At 52.0% G+C, this 24,481-nt stretch overlaps 1 non-coding gene across 1 annotated transcript; it reads left to right on the top strand.

The window, feature by feature from the left end:
• Window positions 1–1,916: 1,916 nt before the first annotated feature.
• Window positions 1,917–2,048, top strand: LOC120103298 (small nucleolar RNA SNORA17). Its single transcript, XR_005505374.1, has one exon. It is a non-coding gene; the product is annotated as a small nucleolar RNA SNORA17 (small nucleolar RNA).
• The last annotated feature ends 22,433 nt before the right edge of the window (window positions 2,049–24,481 follow it).

Here is a 24,481-nt window from a genome sequence, read left to right on the forward strand (position 1 = left end):
ATGTGTGTATGTGTGTGTGCACGCACCCACGTGCCTGCATTCAGCAGGAGAGAGGGATAAATACACACACAGAAACACAGACACAGATACACAGACACAATGCCCCAGATAGACTGATTTTCATAAGCATGATACATGGATGTGCTGGCTCCAGCTCTAACTAGACTTAGGGTCACAGTCTGTGCCCCAACAAACCTGGTGGACATGTTCCTCTCTTGAATAAACTAATTTAAAAAGTCAAATTAAGAGTAAACAAATAAAAAAGAGATTTATTCAATGTGGTCACATCCCCCCAACCCCTGTAGTCTATCCTTGGGAGCCTGGTATGAGGCTTAGGCTAGAGCAGAGGCTGGAGTTACTCATCTCTGAGGAGTCCTGGTTGAGAAGATCTGACCATCCGTGATGCATCACTCTCCTGCAGGTGGCCCCCTCCCCTGTGAACTGGTCAGACAAACTACAATCTCTTTCCCATGTGGCTGGCCCATCTTTAGGTTCTCTCTCCTCCAATCCAGGGGAAGGGGGGCTATTCTAATGTTGGGAAATATTGAATCTGATAGCCGAAATGAAGGAGCCAAGAGTCCCTGCCAAGTCTGTTATCCAAGAGCCTTTTCTCTTTTCCTGACCCTTCCTGTCACCCCTGACCTCACCTTCCTCTTCCTTCTCCTCTTTTCCTGCAGCTTCTAGGGACAGCTCTCAGCTCTGCCTTCTGAGCTCAGCTGCACTTTCTTTATCTCCTGCCCGGAACCTCTCCTGGACTTCTCCTTCTTGTTCTTCAGGCTTGCGCTCATGTTGGAAACATACTAAGCTCTGGTTGTCAAAATGAGCCCACAGGGAGACTAAGCAGGGAGCACCAGCAGGGCTCTCTCTCTGAGTGGCAGGACAGGCTGCGTCTTAGAGCTGTTGGCTCCGGCCTGACCCTTATCCTCGTGAGCTGTGGGTGAGCAACAGCAGTTGGGGTAGGGAAGGAAGATGTGCCTGGGTCTCAGGCCTGTGAGCACATGGAGAAAGGGAGTGGGTCACTGGGCTCATCGTTTTCTCTTCTTCCTGTGTGACTTGTCCTCACCTGCTGGCAGAGAAGCCCACCGGACCACAATCCCACATGGCGGCATCTTCAACGCACAGGCTGACTGCACAGCAGGCAAATGCTGTGGGCGACCGTGTAAATGCTTGCGTTTTCAATGGACTTTTACTTTCTGAAAATTGTGTTGGACACACGTCTTGGGTAGGATCCCGGATCTCATTTCTAGAATTGAGTCACGAAGGAGTCACAGGGAGGCACACAGAAAGGGCTCAACACAGAACGGTTAAAATGGGCAGGGGTTGGGGGTGAGCTACAGACCTCAGTGAAGGTTTTGGGTGTGGGGTTTGAGGGGGACATTGTGATAGGATTTCTTTTTCTTTTCTTTTTTTTTTTTAAATAAGGCATCAATCAGAGGAGATTAATGCCATTAGCTGACAGGCAGACAGCAGTAATTGGGTTCTTTAAGGAACAATCAGGCCCACTCTGTAGTGTGGGGGTCCCTTCTGAGAGAGTTCAGAGGAGGGAGGTGGGGGAGTGGACTGGAAAGTTTTTCTTTTTCTCTCACAGTTTTCTGATGTTGGGGATGACCAGTGAGCACTCAGTTACAGAATGTCAGATGGTCCATGAGGTCTCTTCCTGACCTGCCGTTCCTGTGGAGGGCAGGTGGGTGAAGACATGTTCCTATAGTTCTGGAAACGAAATCATTGCAGTGACCAGAATTGTCACAGTTCAATCAAAACGGAGATTTTTCAAAATGGCGTGTCCCTGGCTAGCACCTGCGTCCTGTGAACAATGCAGTAAAACTAGCTCATCATAAGGATATTTTCTTTCTCCTTAGAAAAGAGAAATGCAGGTATCATTAAAGAGAAAGCAAACAGAAAACACCGGGAAAGAGCCTGCCCCTAGAGGCACTGCAGATGTGGCTGCTGTGTCACATGTGCGTCAGCAGGTGGCAGAGAGGAGAGAGACGATGTCTATGCTCAGTGTTCTGACCTGTCAACATCTGAAAAAAAGCAAGCCTGAGATGACCACCAGTCTGGTGCCGGGCAGGACCAGACAGGCTCCCAGGATGAGGAACAAGCGGGAACTAGAAGATCCCTGCCTGGGACCAGAGGCCCTGGGCGGGAGTGAACCCAACGCAGATGATCCTTGCAAGAGACCATTTAGACGGGCCAGGCGAGGAGCAAACCCGAGACGCACCGGACTGGAGCTATGGAATCCCCAGACAGGGAGCAAGCCTGAGATGACCATCAGTCTGGCGCAGCGCAGACTCAGGGTTGGGGGAAAACATGTCTGATATGACCCCTGCCCAGGGCCATAATATACAAGTGGGTCATAGCACTCCTGAGACCACTCCTAAGAGTCTCCCCTTGCCACCCAGACACTTAGTAACAGGGCACCACTAAGAGGAGCAAGTAAGTGGTAGGGAAATGGAAGAGAAAGAGAAACAGGAGGATGTGGGCACAATGAAGAGAGGCAGAACTGGAGATCTGAGGGTAGTGAGGGACAGCCTGATATATGAGTAGTCGGTGATGCCACCTGGGACCATGGTGGTGTTCTGGCCTATGCTGTCACCAGGGGCCACGTCTGGGTCTGTGGCCCTGCAGTAGCAGGGGTCTGTTGTCACCAAAGGCCAGGCAGACATTTGGTATAGCCTGGTCTGGGCTGTTACCCAGGGACAAATTGATGTCCAGAACTTGCCCCACCCCCCACCGGGGCATTGTGGGAAAGCTGGCCCGGGGGCATAAGAGCAGAAGAGCTGACCCAGCCCTAGCCAGTTGCAGTACTTGGGAGACTGCCAACACCCCTGTCTCCCACCCCCCCACATTGCATGAAACGTGGGTGAACCTAACCCAAGGGTATCAGTGTGCCCCTACCATGTGGTGGAGACGAGGAGGTCCTTCCCCCTCCTCACTCCTCACCACCTCTGACAGGTAGGAGAATTGGCCCTGAAGGGGTCACGAGAGCAGCAGAACTATTCTTACTGGTGGTGGGGGCTTGGGTGAGCCGGCCCTGAGAATGTGAGTGTGGGAGAGCTGGCCCCCGCAACTTGTCTGCCATGTGGCAGAATGGGTGAGGGAGAGATCCCTGACCCCTTGCCACCTACAGCAGGCTGAAGAACTGTCTGTGAGTCATGAGAACAGGACAGCTGTCCCTACCTGTTACCAGCACAGTACTCCAGGGGAGACTGGGCCCAGCGCCTTCCCTGGACAGCACAGTAGAGCTAGCCTTGGATGTGAGGGTTATAGATGAGCTTTCCCCTAGGGCGTGAGTATACCTAGCCCTGCCTCTTGTCTACTGGGTCACAGTGTAGATGAGGGGAATATGTTTGCCTCTTCTGCCTTGTTCCTCACCAACTATGACAGGCAGGAAGCTGGCCCTGGGGTCATGAGAGTGGGACACTGGCCATGTCCCTCATTAGCTGTAACTCCTGGAAGAGTGATCCCTGCTTAGACACAGATTTAGGACTTTGAATTGGCCCACCCCACCTCTACTCCATTGTGAACTGCTAGAGTGCATGAAGGGGCCAGCTGTACAGATCCAATGCTGGAGGATCTTCACGACACAGAGCAACAACAAGATATCCCAGAGCAGTTCCAGTGAGGATCCAGTATTGTTAGAGTAGCAGAAGACAGAGGCCTTGTAGCAGACCAATGAGTCATTGCATTGAACATTTGCAAGTAAAGAAGTGTGGACAAAAGGGTTTTCTGTAAGACACACTGTGACACACTACAGCTTCCACAATGAGAGGTTTTTTCTCTCTGTTGTGGAGGAGGTTGCAAGGGTGGAGGGTGGGTGCAAGGGGAGAGGGAGATGAGTGGGATTGGGTTGCATGTTGTGAAATTCATACACACACACACACACACACACACACACACACAAAACAACAAAACGCTAAAAAGAAAATAAAAAGAATAAATCTACCTAGCCTCTGTGGTGGTTTGAATGAGAATGACTTCCGTAGGCTTCTATTTGAATATTTGGTTCCCAGTTGATGGACTGTACAGGAAGGATTCCTAGGAGGTATGGCCTAGCTGGAGGAGGTGTGGCCTAGCTGGAGGAGGTGTGGCCTAGCTGGAGGAGGTGTGGCCTTGCTGGAGGAGGTGTGGCCTTGCTGGAGGAGGTGTGGCCTTGCTGGAGGAGGTGTGGCCTTGCTGGAGGAGGTGTGGTACTGGGGTGCTCTTTGAAGATTCAAAAGCCCACAGCAAGCTTAATATCACTCTCTGCCTCCTGCTTTCAGACCAAGATATAAACTCTCAGCCCTGCCTGCCTGCGGCTACTTCCTGCCATGATGATCATGGACTAACCCGCTGAAGCTATAAGCAAGCCCCATATTAAATGCTTTCTTTTAAAAGCTGCCTTGGCCATAGTGTCTTTTCATGGTGTCAGAACTGTAACTATGACACCATTTCTTTGAGTAACTTGGGCCTGACATTGGTTATATACACATGTGTTTATATTTTCCCTGAGATCCTTACTGTCTGCACAGTTAAATCTCGTGTACCATTCTCCATGTATACAATCATTCCAAACTATGGGATTGGGGTTTCGTCCTCAGAGGTAACACGTAGACTTACATTCCAGTTTGGGGCTGTGGTAAGCAGCACCTACACATTAGATCTTACTGAACATCTCTGACTGATTACCCTAGATCAGATTCTCAGATTGTTGCTATTCAGAGTGAGGGAGTGTCCCCTCTGGCGTCCAAGTTGGGGCCCACCTATGGCTCCCTGCCTCCACCGCACATCTGGCTGGAAGGATAAATCGGAGTCTGGAGGGGATGCACTCTACAAGATCCCAGTCTGCCTGGGAGTGAGTGCCAGGGAGGAAAGAGGAATCCTTCTCCTAGGGTCTTTAGTACAATAGCTCTCTTAGGCAATCTTAGCTTGTGCCCGTACCTTTATTGGGGGGGAGGGGGCTTGGATATAGAGACTTCATTTGGAAAGTGGGAAGGCGTTTTCAAGGTAAATGTAAAATCAATGGCTAGAGTTTAAAGTACCCTGGATGCCTCATTTGTGTGGAGAGGCATTCCAGGATCCCCACATACTTGGGCGTGCTTATTGGGAAAGAAGAAGTTGAACTTGTGCATCTGCCAAGGACTACCTTCCTCAGATAGAGGATGCGGGAGGTCAGGCTCCCCGGATAAGGCAGAGAAAGGGAAGCCCTGCTAGTAAAGGGAGTCCTCCATTTTGGGCCAAACTGAATGGAGCTATCTGGTCACGGCTGTGTATGACCTTAATTGCCAGGGTTTCTTCAGTCCCCTTTCCATCTCTGAACGCCCTCATGTTCATCTGTGAGATGGAAGAGATCTGACATCCGGTGACCTGTGTGATTTTCTATTGCCAGCTTCCTGCTGAGTTCAAATAACCCAGGAAGGAGAGACCCAGCCCCCCCACACACACACACACCCCCGCTCCTCCGGCAACTTGTTAAGGTGATTCAGTGGGAGTTAGTGAGAGCAGGGCAGGGCGGGCCCCAGAGAGAGAAGCAGAAGGAGAGGCAGGCAGGTGGGTGTCCAGGATCCTCTCCCTTTCCCATTGTTCTTCTAGGTGACCCAGATGGATGTGGAACACCTTAAGTCTTCTGGGTCCTTCTCAGGGAATATTGTGGCTGTGGTCCCACTCGTCACCATGCGATCCTGAAGTACTTTAGCATGACAGGCATTGCAGGAAGAGGAAAGACTAGAGGTCCAGGGACAGGAACATAGCCTCTGTGGTGGGTTCTGCTGTGAACCCGTTGGACTTCTATGACATCATTCTACATGTGCAGGTGTGACATTAACTGTCCATCCATGGACCAGTTGTTTTTCTGCTGTTTTTGGTTTTGGCTTTTAGTTTGTTTGTTTTTTTGTTTTTTGTTTTTTGTTTTTTGTTTTTTTGACACACACCAGAACTACACTTCCCAGGCACCTCTGCAGCAGCTGGGATCAGGTGACTATGTTCCAGCCAATAGCGTGAGAGCAGAATTGAGGCGGCTGTCCGCTTCAGGTTTGAGGACTTTTCTTTCTTCTTCTTCTTCTTCTTCTTCTTCTTCTTCTTCTTCTTCTTCTTCTTCTTCTTCTTCTTCTTCTTCTTCTTCTTCTTCTTCTTCTTCTTCTTCTTCTTCTTCTTCTTCTTCTTCTTCTTCTTCTTCTTCTTCTTCTTCTTCTCCTCCTCCTCCTCCTCCTCCTCCTCCTCCTCCTCCTCCTCCTCCTCCTCCTCCTCCTCCTCCTCCTTCTCCTTCTCCTTCTCCTTCCTCTTCTTCCTCCTCCTCCTCCTCCTCCTCCTCCTCCTCCTCCTCCTCCTCCTCCTCCTCCTCCTCCTTCTCCTCCTTCTTTTTCCGGAGCTGGGGACCGAACCCAGAGCCTTGCACTTGCTAGGCAAGTGCTCTACCACTGAGCTAAATCCCCAACCCCTTGAGGACTTTTCTTGCACACCTTACCTTTTGCCAGCCTGATGCAGACAATGTGATAAGTCCTCCATGCCTTGCACAGGGACTGTTTCCCATATAGCAGCCTGCAATGTCAAAGAACTTAAAGAAGGCAAAAGACAGTCCAGCAGGATGCGGAGCACGTGCCCATAGTCCATCAGTGGTTTCCTCCTTAAGGGCCTGACTCAGACCTAACCCGGTCTCTTTCCAGTTAGTGGCACCATCCAGTCAAGAACACACTTTGGAGTTTGCCGTGTGAAAACCACTGCATATGGCAGGTGTGACTTAAGGTGGCTTGGTGTAGTCCATCATCCTCCATGCGACAAACATGGCTGCCCTTCCGACCCCCAAGACTGGACTGTGGCCTTAGGGAAAGAACTGTTCCTCTTTTTCCAGAGTGGTGACAGAGTTGGGGTGCAAGTTGAGGGTTTCTGGACCCTGTTCCCCAGATAGGCATAGTCGGAAGATTCTTGGAGTCCTCCACTCTAGAATGGTCCTAGTTCGTTCCAGACAAGGAAGAGCAATAAGGAGTGTGCAGGCTAGAGAGGGACAGGCTGGGATTGAGGATCTCTGGAGAACGTGTGCCTTCCTTCTCCTGCAGTTTCCAACGGTATCCAATGGCTCAAGAAGGTATAACTGTCGTCAGACTCTCAGGATCAAAGCCTGGAGTCGAACAGCCCTCAAAGGCTGGGCTCAACCACCTGTTCCAAAATACAACTAAAATAGAACAGTGGTGAGAAGCAAGGGTGATTTCAACTGCAAGGGGGTCCCAGGACCTCACCTCTACCCGTGAGCTACCAAAGTGAGTTTTAGGTTTAAACGGAGGATGTGCTGGGGCAAGAGTCAAGAGGCATGCATTGTTCTTCAGTCCTGCGCAGCACGGGGTCTGGTTGAACTCGTCTAAGTACTGGTGGCGTGAAGAAGCCCTTGTAGCTTGAGGGGACAGCTGGCCACCTCTCAGGAGATGATCTCTCCTGCTCCAGGATTTAGGCCTACTATCATGGATAACTGCCCTGCTGTGAGAGTGATCTGTCCTGTGGGACTTGTCCTAGAATCTGAGGTGACTGCAGAGTTAGGGCTATGATTTATCTCTGTCCCCTCAGCCCTGAAGGGGTCACGTAGGCAGACACTCCTTGAAGGATTAACTTGCCTGAATCGAGTCAGGCAGGAGTCTGAGCCAAAGCAAAGGAGAAAGACAAAGGGAGGCAGAGATGCCGAGCTTTTGAACCCCACCTCATGGGCACAAGTGGGGAGTCTGCTTTTGAGCAAATGCAGCTTCTAAATGCATGGTGCACTTCTACTGTCTGCAGCAGAAATATATTCCAAAGGGGTCTTAGCGCTCCAGCCCTGTGGGTGGTACTGGCTGCGGCCCTTCCCAGCTCTCAGGAAGCCCAGGAAGTGGCCCAGTTCTGTACTAGGCAAAGAGCCTGATAGACCCAAAAACCTTTCCAGAAGCCGCCTGCTGGGAGTCACCAGGTCCTGATGATTTAATAATGGAGCAAATGAGGGCCGGGGGTTCCCTGGGGAAATGGCTGAGCTAATCTGAATCAGGGTTGAGGACGTTGACCTGGTTTGGACTGGTTATGTGGGGCTGGCCTTCAGGGACTGCTCCTTCAAGGGAGGAGGTCAGTAAGATTTGGAGTAGTTTGAGTGGGGAGGTCTGGGTGTTGCCTGCACATCCATGCTAGGTAAGGATGAAGGGGGGTGGGAAGGCTGTCAGATGCTGGTGGGGAAGGTCTGATCCTTGGATGTGTCCATCAGTATAAGATCCCCATGGGAGGGAGCCTAGGTTACTGAAGCTCTGTCTTTCCCCAATCTGCCTTCAGGTCCCCAGTACCCAGTTCGCATGGCTGGAGGTTTGTGTTTTTGCTTAGCATTTTAAACATGGCTGCTTTCCCTTTGTTGATTTGCTGGGGGATAGGACAAAGACAGACAAACCAATGGCTTACCTTTCACTCCCTGGAACCAGAGCTGACTGTGCTCGTCATGCTTGCCCATAGCAGCTGGAACAGGCTTTGGAGGGCCAAAGGCCTGCAAGACCTGAGGTCCTGTTGCCTTAGGATACAGCTCACCCTCCTCAGGACCAGTTCGGGGTGGTCACACACTGCACCCCAGGACACTGGCAACCTCCCTGGGCTCACTTTTGCATGGGACACTCATGGTTTCAGGATGTTTTCTACAGACTGGGGTCTGGGCCTTTCTGTCTGGCACTAATGTGAAAAGCAAGCCTTCCGTTCTGTCTACCTGGAGGGATTCTCAAATGTCCCTTCCTGACAGAGTCTCCTCTGGACCCATCCTGGAGCTTACAGCCTGGACCTCAGCATTCCCAAGGCAAGTTCATCCACTATTAAGTTATTATAATTGATGGAACTCAGGTTGCCAGGCTTGCATAGCAAGTGCCTTCACCCGATGAGCCATTTGGTAACCATTTCTGGTGTTCTTCTTGATTTTCATCTCAGAGAGACCCTCTTTGTCTGTCCCTACACCACAGGATGATCATTGTCATCCCAGCCTCAAGAGAGTCCTAATGACGTCACCCTGCATGGCTTTCTCCTCAACACCATTCTACCCACGATGGTCTTCATTACATCGGGGATCTAGCTGTTCCTCTCTTCCAGCCCACCACACTGGCTCCTGGTTGTCACTAGCTGTATCACCAGGCCTGCGCATAGTAGGGCTCAGTGAGACTCTTTGGAGTAAATGAGGGTGAAGGCAGATGCTCCCAGCATTCCAGACTCTTTCCTTAGAATGTTCTGGAACTGTTTTCTGCCCTCAGGACACAACCACTTCCTGCCCTCTGGTTGTTCAGGAAGCTTTCTCCACAGCAGAAGACCAGAGGCAGCTGTTTCCCCCAGTGACATTTTCTGGCTCCTTCCTGAGCTCCTAATAACAGCCACGTTTTAGGGGTTGGAGACCAGACAACTGGGTAAATCACAGTTTTTAAAAATGGGCCAAACATGGATTTACACAATAGCCTGTGACAAACGTGTCTTCGGGGGATGAGCTGGCAGCAAACATCCATTTTTCCAAAGGGCGTCGCAGCCCTGGGAGAAATAATGAGGCCTGTTTAAGAGTCTAATCACTCCCCGGTGCTGACAGGCTGGAGAGAGAGAGCTGCCTGCCTGTGCTCATGTGCACCCTGCAGTTCTATTATTGGTCCCAGATAAGCATCCCGCTCCCAGGGGTGGCCTGGCTTGTCCAGCCTGTCTCTCCCGCCTCTGCCTCCCTCCTGTCCATACATTATCTTAGGGGGCATAGGGTACTAGAAGCTCGTGGGAGCCTAAGGCCCCAGGCGTTCGAAATAACCCTTTTGTTCTGCTGCTCCGGTGCTGGTGCCTGCAGTGGAAGGTTGGTGGAGTTACTAGCCATTACCTTTGAGTCTTCCTGTGCGTCTGGGTTCTTTTAGCTCCTTCCTTCTCTCCACCTGATTGTGGTCTGTCTTCTCAGTCTCTGTCATGAACCAGAAGAGTATGCAAGCCCTTCGCAGGCACCCAAGTGTCCGTCATCCCCTCCATCCTGAGGTGCTTCACCCCATTGTCAAATTGGCTAGATTGGGAGACACACCTCCACTCGTTTCTACGGGGGCGTTTCCGGAGAGGTTAATTAAAGAGAGAGAGGTCATACTCTGAAGTTGAGCTACAACATCCTGTGGGGTGGGGGTGGGGGGGTCTTACAGTGAATAAAAAAAGCCAAGGAGCCAGAGAAAGAGCGGTGCATTGTGGGCTAGAGACACTAGCCAGGCTCCCTTGAGGAAGCCCAGTTGTTCGAATGACAAGCTGGAAGGACAGAACGGAGGGAGGGAGGGACAGCCACAGTTCACTGCCCTCAGACCTGCAGCCTTTAGGTTGGAATTCTCCAGAAGAAGGTTGTCAAGGTGTTCCTGGGGCAGCCCTCTCTGCTGCAGGTTGGTCTGCCTTCAGGGACAAGGGACAGTGGCTCCTTGATAAGGGTGGGGCATGGGAAGGAACAGAAACTCCTGGGGCTCCTTAGTCCACTTAGTTTTGAGGCCCAGGTAAGTTGGAGATACATCTGTAATGAGGGGACCAAGGCCTCTCAGGCATCCCTGATAAAGTCATTAGACTACAACCCATCCAGGGATCAACCCTGCCAGCCACCACTGGTCATCAGCCCAGAACGGTAGGGTCATGCCTGAGAGTCCCCTGCTGAGAAGCATTCTGGGAAAGAAAGGCCCTTCTTTCTCATATGCATGACACTATTTTCTATAATGAGGCCTCAGAAACTTCATAGAGGCACAAAGGTCATCATCGACGCAGTGCTGGGACCCCAGGATGATTGGGAAGGTCAAGTGTCCACCTGGATGGAGTCACACCCCATCTCTGCGTAGCTCAGCTCCTATAGACGAATTTCTGTTGCTGGGAAGAGGGTGTTTCCAACAACCGAGGAGAGTTGAAGACGAATGCACCACCCTGGGTTGGCACGGTCACTGCCCTACCCCGTGCTCGCTGCCTTCTTCCCATGCAGTAGGGACCATGGTCACTTTGATAGGCTCCTACTCTGGCGAGCCGTACCTGGCCTACAGGAAAGGTGTCTTGTGCTGAAGAAGGGATGCCTCTTGCTGGTTGTGGCAGCAGGGCTGGCATCCCTCTGTATGGAAAGCTCTGAGGAAGATAAGAAAGGCTTATCGGCCTCTCCCCTGTCAGCAGCCCGCAGGAAGCACGGCTCACACTCCACTCCAACAACCCATTTATCTCAAGGAAGGGTTTCATGTCGCTCCTTTTCTTCCGGTTCTCTTGGCCACGCTATCGCCGGCACACAGAGTACCAGTGTGGGAATACAGGGTGAGCAGGAAACACACTGTTCCTATTCCATTGCTCCCCTTAAAGCCTTGATTGTGATGAGGAAGGCGGGAGGCAATGGGACCTTGCTGAGCTGGAGGGGGCATGAATGAGGCGGGGCAGAGGTGGTGAAGGGCACCCAACAGGTCGGTTCCTCTGAGTCTTCAGGCTCAGGGTAGGGACGGGAAAGGGAGGTGACAAATACTCCGGACAGAGATGCTCTGTGGCTGATTGTGGCCCCCCCATAGACCTCACTCTGTGACCAAATGGCTCTGAGCTACCTTTTAGAGCTGATTGACCCTCCTGGCTAGGTCTGGGTAGCTGAAGAGACCTGAGGGGACCACTGAGGGCCAGTGTTTGCAGTAAAGTTACTGAGCCCACCTGCCACTCCCACATGGAGTATTGTGTCATGTTAGAGCTTCTCTCTCTCTCTCTCTCTCTCTCTCTCTCTCTCTCTCTCTCTCTCCCTCCCTCCCTCCCTCTCTCTCCTAAAAGGACATGCATTTGGCTCCTATTTGGCTCCAGGTAGCGACCCAGCTTAGGGGGTCTCTCAGAGAGACCAGTGGCTCTCCCAAGGGCACACAACAATGTCATGATCACAGTCCCTGTATTCAGACTGCAGTTAGCTGGGTATGCTGGACCCAGGTGGCCTCAGGGAGACCAGGGTGGCAGTGAGGGTGGGTAATGCTCACACCAGCAGGGCCTTTTCAACCCATCTGCTCAAGTATAGCTATTGCAGTGCCTAGCTCAGAGGCTCCACTCCCATGGGGAGTCTCCTCTGGTCACTTCCCCAGTCTTCCCTCCATTTGTCCCCTGCTCTCAGGAAATACCCTGCACCCGTATGGTCCTGGGGAGGGGAAGGCCGAGGCTCTCTGAGCATGCTGGGGCTCTGCTTCAGGATCAGGGACTTAGATTCAGCTGTGGAACAGAACACATTTCCAGCCAGTTCCAGCCAGTTCTTCTTTAGCTGGAAGTAAGCACATGGCTTCTGTTATTAACGGTACTCATTTTGTCCCTGCTGACCTCTCAGCAGGAAACCTCCAGGGAAGTCTGACAGACTCAGCAACAGGAGAAGGAGGCTGCAGGCTGGGTCTGGACTCGCACTCAGACCCAAACCCCTGATACGACGAACCCTGGCTTTCTGGTGTCCCCATCTGAGAATGTCCCTAACATCCCCACCACAAGATCAACGGATGGGGTCCAGGTGCCTTTTTGTCCTGAAGGTACCCCATAAATTTCCCTCCTGCCTGCAATTCAGGACTGAGAGCAAGTTGCAGTGCAAGAACCATCAGGGTGCAGCGACCCTCTCAACCCCAGCCGAGCTTTCTTGGGGCTCAGGGAGGCGTACTGTTTCCCAGAACTCCGCTGGAGAGCCAGGCTGGTGGGGGCTACCCATGTCATGCACTGACTGGTGCTCCATGGGGAGGATTTGAGTTTTAAAAGGACCTCAATCCATTTAACCTGAATCTCATTCAGTGCCGGTGAGCGCTGTCGGGGGAGGACTGGGACAGCCGAGCATCAGCCAGCTTCCTCACTGCTGTGATGAAACGTGTACAAGAGCAACTAAGGAAGGGTCTGAAGGTACAGTCTGTCATGGTGGGAGAGACATGGAGACAAGAGCATGAGACAGCTGGTCACCAGTGCTGGCAGGACAGTGAGGGACAGGAGACAGTTCTCCTGCCTCAGTGACACGGGGTTGGGGCTGAGCTGCTCTGCCCTGCAACTGTGTGACTATGAATAGATCACACAACATCTCTGAGCCTCCCTTCCCTCCGTGTAAACAGCTGCATTTGGATCCATTCCTTTATAGTCAAATCCATTCCATCGTTCTTTATTGCCAACTCGACCAGGGATCGATCGAATGACTATCGAGTGGGTATTTGGGTGTGTCTATAAGGGTATTTCTTTTTTTTTCTTTTTTCTTTTTTTTCGGAGCTGGGGACCGAACCCAGGGCCTTGCGCTTGCTAGGCAAGTGCTCTACCACTGAGCTAAATCCCCAACCCCTTATAAGGGTATTTCTAAAGAGGCTTAACTCTAATGTCGGTGGAATGACTCGTTGGGCTGTGGTCTTGGACTGAAAAAGTGAACGGAGCACCAGCATTTGCTTCTCTCTATGTTGTGACCTCAGACACAACGTGACCAGCTGCCTTGGCATCCTCTCACCGCCATAGCTCCGGTGATGTGACGGGTCACGCTCTCAAACTGTGAGCCGAAGTAAACCCTTCCTACCCAAGGTTGCCTTTGGGAAGTGTTGTGTCACAGCATTCAAAAACGTAAATAATACGCCAACCCAGCGAGACAGAAACAGACCACCGCAGGAGACTGGACCATGTGGGGCCTCAAGCAGATGCCACTGGTGGACACGGGCAAGCCCATACCTGACTAGCGAGCGGCCGACTCGACCATTGCTCTCACACCCAGTCAGTTCTGCCTTCTGGCGGCTTACACAGTCTCTTCCTCCACTGGCACCAGGGAAGCTGGTCTTGTTCCCCACACTTAGTAGCCATAAAGGAATGGCTTCTCTCAACCCAAGGGTAAAGGGAAGTTCTGAATGACCCTAGATTGTGTACTTGTCTCTGAGCCAGCCAATCGCATCCTCTCTGAGCCTAGAGCTGCATGTGCCTTATGCTCTGTGATGAAACCTGCTGAGCCGCCAGAAACCGGCCTGCAGGAGAGCCATGGTGCATTCAGTGATCACTGCCCCGCAAACACTGGACATTTCTGGAGTGTCTGGTCACAGGGCACCTGTCTCCACTGGACAGATTTCCCCACAGCAGAGGAAGTTAAGTTTCCTGGTCAAGCCACAGATCCTCAGCCTGAGTACGGAGTATGGAGTAAGGCAGTGATCACCCGCCGAGGCAGTGTGATGCTGAGAAGGACAGAGGTATGTGTGTGTGTGTGTCGGGGGGCATGACCAATCTCAGCTTCTCAGACACTTGGTTACACTGGGCTCAGGGCACAAAGAGGCCGCTGGCCTCAGGGGCATGCAGCGGTAGCAGTGTTCACAGCAGGCTGGCCTTCCTGAACATTCTACAGAGGAGAGGCAGGCAGCTGAAACCACTTCACTTAGACCTCACCCTCAGGAGTTCACAGAGAGCTGGGCTGTGAGCTGCGGAGTGCTGTGAGGAGACCCTTTTAGCAAGGGTGAAAAGTGGGGGACATCAGCATCATCCTCAGCATCATCCTCAGCATCATCCTCAGCATCAGCATCAGCAGTATCTTCGTCTGCATCATCAGCATCAGCATCAGCATCAGCATCTGGATCAGCATCAGCATCAGCATCTGGGATCAGCATCAGCATCAGCATCAGCAGCCTCAGCATCAACATCAGCATCAGCAGCCTCAGCATCAGCAGTATTTTCATCTGCATCAGTCTCTGTATCAGCATCATCATCACCACCAGCCAATGGAACACTAGCCCAGGGGTCATGCCACCTACTGTGAGCTCAGGCCCTTGTGTGGCCCAGCCTCCCTCAATAAGGAGATTCTAAACCTGCCATCAAGCTCAGGCCTCAGGGACCTCTCTTACCGAGAGGGGTTCTACGGCCAAATTCACACCTTCCAAAATGTGAGGTCACTACTGCATCTGTTCCCATCACCACATGCAACAAAGATGTGTCACTGAGAGGCTGGAGATGTGGATACGAGAACTGACTGCTCTCGCAGAGGACCTGAGTTCAAGTCCCAGCACCCACATGATGGCTCACAACAGCCTCTAACCCCAGTTCCGGGGGATCCAATGCCCTCTCTGGCCTCCACAGGCACTGCATGCACATGGTGCACAGACACACATGCAGGCAAAGCACCCATACAAGTTAAAAACATAAAACTAAATAGAATCCAAAAAAGGAAATTTATAATGAAAAGAAAGCTGTCACTGAGTCAGGTATGGCAGCACACAAGTCTGTAATCTCAACGCCTGAAAGCAGAAGGAGGAGGATGAGGAATGAAAGGTCATCCTGTGCTACATAGTGAATTTGGGGCTAGCCTGGGATATATATGACCATATCTCAACAAAAACCGAGAGGAGGGGGAAGGAAGGAGGTAGAGGGCAGAAGGGAGAGAGAGAGAGAGGGAGAGACTCAAAATGACAGGGGCAAACAGAAGCCCACAGGTGGGTAGGGAGAGCACAGCTTCCCACACCTGCTGGCTGTCTTCAGCATGGCCTCCGGGCTGGAGGAGCTGTGGTGAGCAATGCCTCGGTCCTGATTGGAGCCAGGGCTCCAGGAGCCCAGAAAGAAACCCGCATTAGGCTCTGGGTAACACAAGAAAGAGAAAGCCATTGTATCTGTCAGCGAGATGTTGCCAACAGCTCCCGGCAAGGCCTTTCACCATGGAATCCTAGCATTCTTTGTTGGCTCCGTTTTCCTTTCTCTCCTGGAAGAATTATGACAGCAGCGTGGTGGTGCGGCCACCTAGGCGCTCCCAGCCGTGATTGGAGTTGTCATAACTTAAAGGCTTCGTTCGCAGGCGCTCGCTCTGCGGTGTAGCAGGCAGACAGCCGCTCTCTGATGTGGTTACGTAAGAGACCTTTGGTTTCGGAGCCATCTGTTCCCACAACGGAGAATGTGTGTGCCCCCCAACCCACAAAAAATCTTGTTTAGAAAAGGTTTGTTTTTAAAACTCTGTGCTGACAGGAGCCTGGTATGGCCATCTCCTGAGAGGCTCTGCCAAAGCCTCACCAGTACAGAGGAGGATGCTTGTAGCCAACCATCGGACTGAGCGTGGGGACCCCAGACTTCAGTGGAGAAGTTAGGGAAGGACTGAAGGAGCTGAAGGGGTTTGCAATCCCATAGGCAGAACAACAATATCAACCAACCAGACTCCCTAGAGCTCCCAGGGACTAAACCACCAACCAAAGAGTATACATGGTGGGACCCATGGCTCCAGCTGTATGTAGCAGAGGATGGCCTTATCTGGCATTAATGGCAGGGGAGGCCCTTCGTCCCATGGAGACTCGATCCTCCAACGTAGGGGAATGTCAGGGCGGTGAGATAGGAATGGCGGATCATCCTCATAGAAGCAGGGAGAGGGGGATGGGATGAGGGCTTGGGGAGGGGATAACATTTGAAATGTAAATAAATAAAATAACCAAAACAAACAAACAAACAAACAAACAAAATCCCTTCTGTGCTGTCTGTCAGAGAATCGTCACAGCACAGTCTGGCCACGTCTGTATCAGCCTCACAAGCCAGGAGCCATGTGTCCAGACTCACAAACCACGTGTCTCAAGTACTTAGATCTGGATACACACAGTGGGGTGGAGGTCTCTGGGAGTGCGTGAAGCTACTTGCTGGTGTCAGGCACGTGCTGAGGTGAACACAGATGAGGTGCTCAGCTGTAGGACATGGGGGTGCCACACGGAAGTGGGGTACTCTGATGCATAAGAGATCTCAGAGGTGAGCATGGTCAAGTCATCTCCCAACGGCATGAAGGAAGACCGATGGAGGAAGATGTCAGTGAGGGATCTCCGCAGCTAGGGCATCTGTCCATCACCACGCTGTGATTCCTGCACCATGCCCTCACTTCTGGAAGGCGGGAAGCGAAGCGGGGATGGCTTCCTCTTTGTGGCTCCGAAGGCGGTGAAGGGGGCTGACTGGGCTTGGACGATAGGCACAGACGAAGTACAGGGCTGCAGATGGCCGGACAGGAGTGGGTTTGACGTGCGCAGGTGAGCATCCTGCTTAAGAAGAAGTACCGAGCTCCGGAGGCCAGCTACCCTGAAATCCCAAGCACCTGAATGCGAAGCCGCACTGTACAGCGCCCAGCGCTCCAGGCTGAGCCCTGTTGCTGGCACACTGCAGGGTGGACCCGCAGCGCTGCGCTGGAGCCTGTTCTGAGCGGCTGCAACTGGACGAGTGCGGTGTGAGGCGCGCGGCAGACTTTCTTGGAGATTTCTTGCTTCAGTCCCTCTCCGCTGAGAGATGTTCTCAGTGAAGAAAACGCTATCATTCTTCGAAAGTTTGGAGCTGAAGTGGACATTGCGGTTTCTTTCTCCTCCGGTGCCTGGTGGAACCCAGAGGGATTGAGCGCCGAGGCTGGCTGGGGATTGCAGCCATTAGAGGGCGACATTGGACCAGCAAAGACGGGTCTACGAGGGAGTGGGGCTTGCGGGGAGTTTCTGGGCCCATTTCCTTTCCCATCTGACACTCACACCCCCACTGTGACTTTGATTCCTAGAAACCCTATAAAATCAGGGTCACCCGCGACAGGCAGGTGGATTCAGTGCGGTTTCTCAAGTCGCCTGTCTTGTTATTTTTGGCCTTTGTTCTTACGGAGGGAATGGATCAGCCTCAGGCTTTTTCTGCCCACATTAGCCACTCAGAGACTCTCTTGATAACTACTCATTAGGTAGGGGATCAATCCGTGTATTTTAAAACCTCACCTAGGACAAGCCACAGCCTAGGGGAAAATAAGTACATGTTTAATAAATTACATATGCTAAATATCCAAAATACATAAAGAGCCCTCTAAAGACAATATATTTATTTTAAAAGTTTGCTGTAAAGACCTTTCTCTGAATACGTACTTCGGCAAGGAAGAAAGAGGGCAACAAGAGACGTTCAACATCTTTAACATTTTTAAAATGCAAAATACCGCCACAGTGCATACCCCTTAGAAAGCAAACTGCCCGGGGCACAGAAGTGGGGGCACAGACGAACAGACAGACTGATTGAAGGTGGGGGTAGGTACACTCATTATCCAGGTAGCCATGGTGATTTCATACATTTGTCAAACTCAACTGTCTGGCATGTTAAACACATACGGTTTATTGACAGCCCACACAACAAGGCAATAAAACCGCCTAAAATGTCACTACCTTTGGAACTCATCTTGCTGAGTGGCACAGAGATTGTCCTCACCCCTCCGCATCTGGACTCCGCTGTACAGCTTCTCAGCCCTATGGGAGGATGGCTGGTTTCACCCTTGACTGAGTCCACAGGGCTCCCCACAAGGCTTGCGCAGGGAACAGATGTGAAGCCACTGTGCGGCTGGCAGGCTGGCTTCCACACCAGTGCGACCCCTGAGAGGACATGCCTAGCCCAGATTTTTGGAGGACAAGAGACACGAGGAATAGAGCCAAGGAATGCTGTCACCTCTGCCAAGGTCAGCCACTGTAGCTAAGGTCACGCGTTGCAGCCAGGGTCAGATGGCAGCCACTGGAAGCTCAGGACATGTGTGCTCAGCCAAGATCCGTAGGGCTGACTCCAGAGAAGCAAGCAACACACGTCTTGAACTTAATCAGTGAACTTCTCTGAGACTGGACTGACTCTCTAAAACCAAAACAAAACAAAACCAAAAATAATAAAATAAAATAAAAACAAAATGGAACGAACAGTGTAGAAAGACTTCCCGGAGGAAGTGAAGCCTACTGTTTGTTTGTTTGTTTGTTTGTTTGTTTGTTTGTTTGATTGATTTTCAAACTGGCTGGTATTATAGCCCAGGCTAGCCTGGAACTCACACAGGTTGGCCTAGGTCTTGAGGTGATCCTCTTGCCTCTGCCTCTAAACTACTGGTAACACAGGCATGAGCCTCCATACCATGCTCCCCCTGGTGTTTAATGCTAAGAGCAAGTCAGCCAGAAGAAACAGCCTGGGGACTGTAAAAGAACAGAGAGGAGCCGAACCTGCAGACCTGGGGAGGAAACAGTTCCAGAACTCAGCCCACCCTCCAGCATGGGCAGAAGGAAGGAGCTTGTTCACACCCCCAGGCACTTGGATGCCATGCTAAGATAGGTTAAAGATGCAGGGGGCCAGCCTAGGCTTCGTGGCTGTGACCTTTCTAGATGACCAGAGTGGTGGTAGCAGCCAGGGTAGAAGTTAGGTCCCCACACAGCTGAGCGGGATTTGTGTTCAGGGTTCTCCCCGGACGTACGAATCCCAAGAGAGCTATTGAAGGATGACCTCCAGGGAATGGCTACTATAAGCAATGTTTCCTTCCTGTTCCAGAAGTTTCCTCGCCACGTGAGTCTGCCTCAGCTCTGTCACAGATTCCTTGACCCAGGACTGAGTTACCCTTCACTGTGGCCTGGTGAATTAATTTAAAATTTTCATTCATTTGTAATGGTTTGCAAGTACACACACACACACACACACACACACACACACACACACACACACACACGCACACACCCCCACACACACAATATCTCATTCTCTGAGTGGGGGGAGTGAGAAGCCCCTAGGAAGTCTGCAAAGTTATTGTACTCACAGGAGCCCCAGGCTTCCCCTGCGTTATTGTGGTTTGATTACAGGATGCTTATCTCATCTCTTTATAATAGAACCACCTTTAATTAACATCATGGCCTGATTCAGGATGAATGATGTGTGTGCATGACGTCAGGGAGGAGAGACAGCAAAAGGGTGCAACGGACACCGGGAGAACAGTAGGCCTTTTACAGCCATGCCTGCCTCTGGGCTTCTCTGTCCTCTCCCATGAGTCAGAAGAGCCCTCTGTCACCTGCTGCTGTGCTCTTGCTGCCATTGACTACAATCCTGGGGGTACATTTCCTTTTCCCCAAAATAGGGGTGGTCGTGTGGACGGCAAGAGGTCTCTCCTCTCAGATCTGCTTGCAGATCCCCTTCCTCCTTCCCTTTTCCCAGCCTGAGCCGGAAGCCTCAGCAGACACAGCCCTTCCAAGCCCCTCCCCCACCTTCCCATGCTCAACTGCATCCCAGTCCAAAGCTCCTCAGAGCAACAAGTGGCAGGTGGTCACCTGCACTGATGTTCCAGTCTGGAAGCAGAGGCTCCATGCGTGAAGTCTCCAGAGATGGAAAACTCCTCCATCTTCACACTCCTCCTCCATTCTGTCCAAGCTAGGGGCTCTGTTGCCATGACGAGACACCATGACCAAAAGCAAGTCCGGGAGGAGAGAGTTTACTATGCAGCGTACACTTCCACATCGCTGTTCATCACTGGAGGAAGTCAGAACAGGAGCTCAAACAGGGCAGCCTGGAAGCAGGAGCTGATGCAGAGGCCATGGAGGAGTGCTGCTTACTGACTTGCTCCTCAAGGCTTGCTCAGCCACCAGCCCAGGGATGGCCCTAACCGGAATGCAAAATGGGGTGGACACCCTCCCTCATTAGTCACCAATTAAGAAATGCCTTACAGGCTTTCCTGCAGCCCAGTCTTATGGAGGCATTTTCTCAGTTGGAATTTCCTCCTCTCTGATGACTCTAGCCTGTACCAAGTTGACATAAAATCAGGAAGCACACCATCTTAAGCTATAAAACATACAGTCGGGTGTCAGCATCCTGAGGCTGGGATGTGGGGGGCTTCAGCCATCACCTTGCCTAGACATCCAGCTAGTCACTCAAGTATGCAGAGGCAACTTCTCCAAGGTGGAGGGAATAGTGGGAACCCAGACCCCAAGGCAGAGATTGCTGGTGAGTTTGAGGAGTAATAAAACCATCGGCTTTCTGGAATACCCTAGTGTGATTTGTGTGAGGGAAGGGTTGCCCTCCTCAGGGGCAGGCAACTCAAGAGTAGGTTCCAAGTACAGTGAGTGTTTTATTTAAGCACAAATGGGTCAGGTTCAGCACCCCACATGACCAGAGGGATCCAGGCATGGCAAGAAATGGCCACAGGATAGACAGACTAACCCAACGCTGGGGCAGTGGAGGCAGATGATGGTCCCAGAGTGCTTCCCTGGATAAGGGGGCACTTTCCTTCCCAAAGGCTGTCAGCCGTCAGGACTCAGCTGCACATAAGTGCACTTACCTCTGGCTGAGGAGGGTAAGTGGGTGGGAAGATGAGTATCAGGCAGACTTTCAGGTTCAGGGTTGTGACCTTGATCCATACAAGACATTAAGAGGATCCCAAAAGGGGCCGTGACTTGATCAGAATTTGTTCTGGCACCTAGGACTGGGCACAAACGACCTGACCCAAAGGCCAGGCAGCATCAAGTTTGGGGGCTGCTGAGCCCAGAACTCCTGTGCATGTGCTGTCTTAGTGGCATACCCCTGCAGCGACGCCCCCAGGACAGGGCTGAGTGCTGAGAGTGGGGAGAGCAGAGAAGGGCAGAGGGCCACCTAGGGCCTGCGAAGGGCTCAGAGGACTTCTGAGAATGCTTACCCTAGTAAGTGTCTACTACTAACCAGGCACCTACTATGTGCACCCAACTCACAGTCATTTATTCACTAAGCACCTACTGTGTGCAGCCAACTCCCACAGCCATCCGTTCATTTGCTGGGCACTTGATATGTACAGTCTGCTTGCGTCGGCGTTTATTTTCTGAGTGCCCACTGTGCGTGGCCAGTTTCCATAGATACTCACCGAGCTCCTGCAGTTTGCAGCCATCCTATACATTCCCTTACCCACTGAGCAAGAGGTCAGCTACAGGTGGGACAAGTGTGTTCCCCCAGTTCAGAGTCTGTCGATCAAGTAAAGATGAGGGGGAATGACTAATGATAAAAATACAACCCGCAGACCTGATCATCGAGGGTTTGTGCCGTGAAGAAAACCAACCAGAAGACTGGTGGGATGGCTCAGTGGGTAAAGCGCCCCCTCTGCAATGCTGGATACCTGAGTCCCGTCTCTGGAGTCCACGTAAAGGAGGAAGGAGAGAACAGACTCCACAGTGTTGACCTCTGACCTCCACATGTGTTGCCCGCATGCGTCCCATGTACCCGACACTCTCTGGTGGGAGGAGGGGCCCTCTTGGATTGGACTTGGGTTCAGGTAAGGACCCAGTGGGACCGTGATACATCATCTCCCAGCGCGTTTCTGTAAATTAATTACAACAGCTGTTCTCGCCATCCTTTAATTGCAAAAGCGGTTAAGCTTAACGTGCTCAGCTGTACCTGAGGGAGGAGAAGGTAGGGGGGCAGGCTCGCTCCGCAGGTTCTGCCTTTTGCTGGAGGTCTACATTCCTATATCAGACCCCAAAGTCCCCCATGTACTGTCTGTGGGACCCTTGCATGTTGTAAGTGATGTGTTGAGGTGGTTGCTGCTTCTCCAGGGAAATGGATCTTGAGCAGAGCCCCAGCTGCAGTTTCCTGGCACAAGTGTGCCTAGCCTAAAAATCCCCCAGGGGTGTCCAGAATGACCCAACATGAACCCCCTACACACCCTGGCCTTGCACTTCATCCTCACTGCCTGACTGGTGGAAACTTTTTGTTTATTTTTCCCTCGAGAAATCATGGATCCCCAAAAGGCATCACACTACAACTACTACTGCCGCATGTTTGGGAATTAGAGTGGCACCCAGTATATAGCAAGCACTCTGTAGGGATGGATGGATAGATGGATGGATGGATGGATGGATGGATGGATGGATGGATGGATGGATGATGGGGAAACAAGGGAGTGAGTGAAAGGATGGATGGATGATGGATGGATGGAAGGATGGAGAAAGGGAGGGATGGATGGATGAATGATGGGTGAATAAATGGATGGATGGATGTTTTCAGCTTCTTGAAAGGAGAGGTTCACAAAGCCAAAGCCACTGTGGTGTGAGATAGGCAACATCAGGGCAGCCATGTGCTCTACACAGCTGGGTGGTTCTGAGATGGGCCAGGCGCTGCCAGCATGCTTCTGAGACTCACTCATAAGTGGGGTTGGTTCTGGCGCTGGCTGGGTGTGTTTGTTCTTAGAAGCATTGGCCCGTGGACTCCCGTGTACCCCTTCCTGTCCCCTCGACTAGAGACACTGCTGAGGAGTGGATATTTCTCTCATGGGGCACGGCAGGAATCCTGCTGATCAGCCTGCCTCTCTGTGACGTGCTTTCCTCGTTTCCTGAGGCTCTCGGGATGGGGAGCCGGGGTGAACAAGCTTCTCTGTGGACACAGCATTCATACACACTGCCCAGTGTTACTTGCTAGCTGGTTCTAGAGCATATGAGTGCATCAGGGCAAGCTGACAGTCATGAGGAAGAGGGACCAGTGCCTCCGTCCCTATTGAGATATACGCAGCTGCCGGGCTACCCCAGGTGCCAGCACGGCCAGGAAGAAATCAGTGACTCCAAGGACTCCGGAGAGGAAGGCAGTGGCAGAAGGCAGGGGTGAGAAGGGCAGAGAGGACCGTGGAGTCTTCTTCCTCCTTCCAGAAGCCTTGTCCCCCACCCTGTATTTGCACGGCCTTTGGGAGAACGAGCTGACCCTGTCACACAAGCAGCTGGGGAGATGTGCACACCTCCACGGCAGGAGGTGACACCCAGGTGGCCTGTGCAATTGAAATTCCAGTGTGTGAAGGAGGGAGCTGGCCTGGTGCGAAGCTTCCCACCTGTCACCACTGAGTCTCCTGGAGACAGGAAATGCAGCTCCGATGGGAGGTGAGGAGCAGTGCAGGAGAAATCCTCATCTTGCAAATGATTCCACAATCCCTCAACACAGTGGGGAAAGCAGTGTAGACCCCATGTTCTGTGGGTGCTTAGGTGAGGGTCTAAATCCTGCACCTCTAATGAGTTCGGAGTCAGTAACAAGGCAGACCAGACATGAACTGCTCTCCTAGCCTCCAGAGAAGGGGGACCCATATGAATCTAGGACTCTGCAGAGACAACTCTCATGATTGAATTCTCTAGGGGACTGAGTGGGTCTGGGTAGATGGATGGCTCCCTGTGATGTCCAAGCATCCCACACACGCCCCTGGGAAGTGTACTGGAGACCTTCAGATAGAGCCTAAGACGGGAGCCTGCTCTTTCCAGTCCCATCCAGCCATCTACAATCCGAGGAGGAGCAAGGTTAACTCAGTCCCCAGATCTAGTCCAACCCTGTTAAAATGAGATGAGGCGTGATCTTCTGAAGCTCATCCTGTGTTGAACTGGTCCACCTTTCCTAGAGTACTACACCAGACTGCAGCCTGGCAGACCCAGGAAGGGGCAGAGCACCTTGGCGCCATGTTGGTGGCTGGCAGACTGGGCTCAAGCCATCTCTCGGCTGTGAGGCAAGGCCCGCCATCTCTCCACGCTGCATTTTCCTTGCTGTAGAGTGAAAGCCCGTAAGGCTTCATGCCATGGGGTCATTACAACCCTCGGCGAGCTAACAGTAACCCAGGGCACACGGGCAGTGCTCAGGATGGGAGATGTGTCATCACCACCATCAGCCCCACCATCGCTGCCATCCTCACCTGGCCCTTCTCTCTGCACATGCGCGATATCATGTAATTGGGACCTATCTGTGCTCAGCGCTCCTTACTAACCATTCCTTAACTCATCAGCATTTCCCCACGCCATCGAAAATTCCTCAAAAGCCTGATGTTAATAGCTCCGTAATTGCACCTCATTTAGATGCGCCATCGTTTACCCACCTCCCTCTG

The sequence above is a fragment of the Rattus norvegicus genome, chromosome 5 (genome assembly GCF_036323735.1).
Source record: "Rattus norvegicus strain BN/NHsdMcwi chromosome 5, GRCr8, whole genome shotgun sequence".
Classification (NCBI taxonomy): domain Eukaryota; kingdom Metazoa; phylum Chordata; class Mammalia; order Rodentia; family Muridae; genus Rattus; species Rattus norvegicus.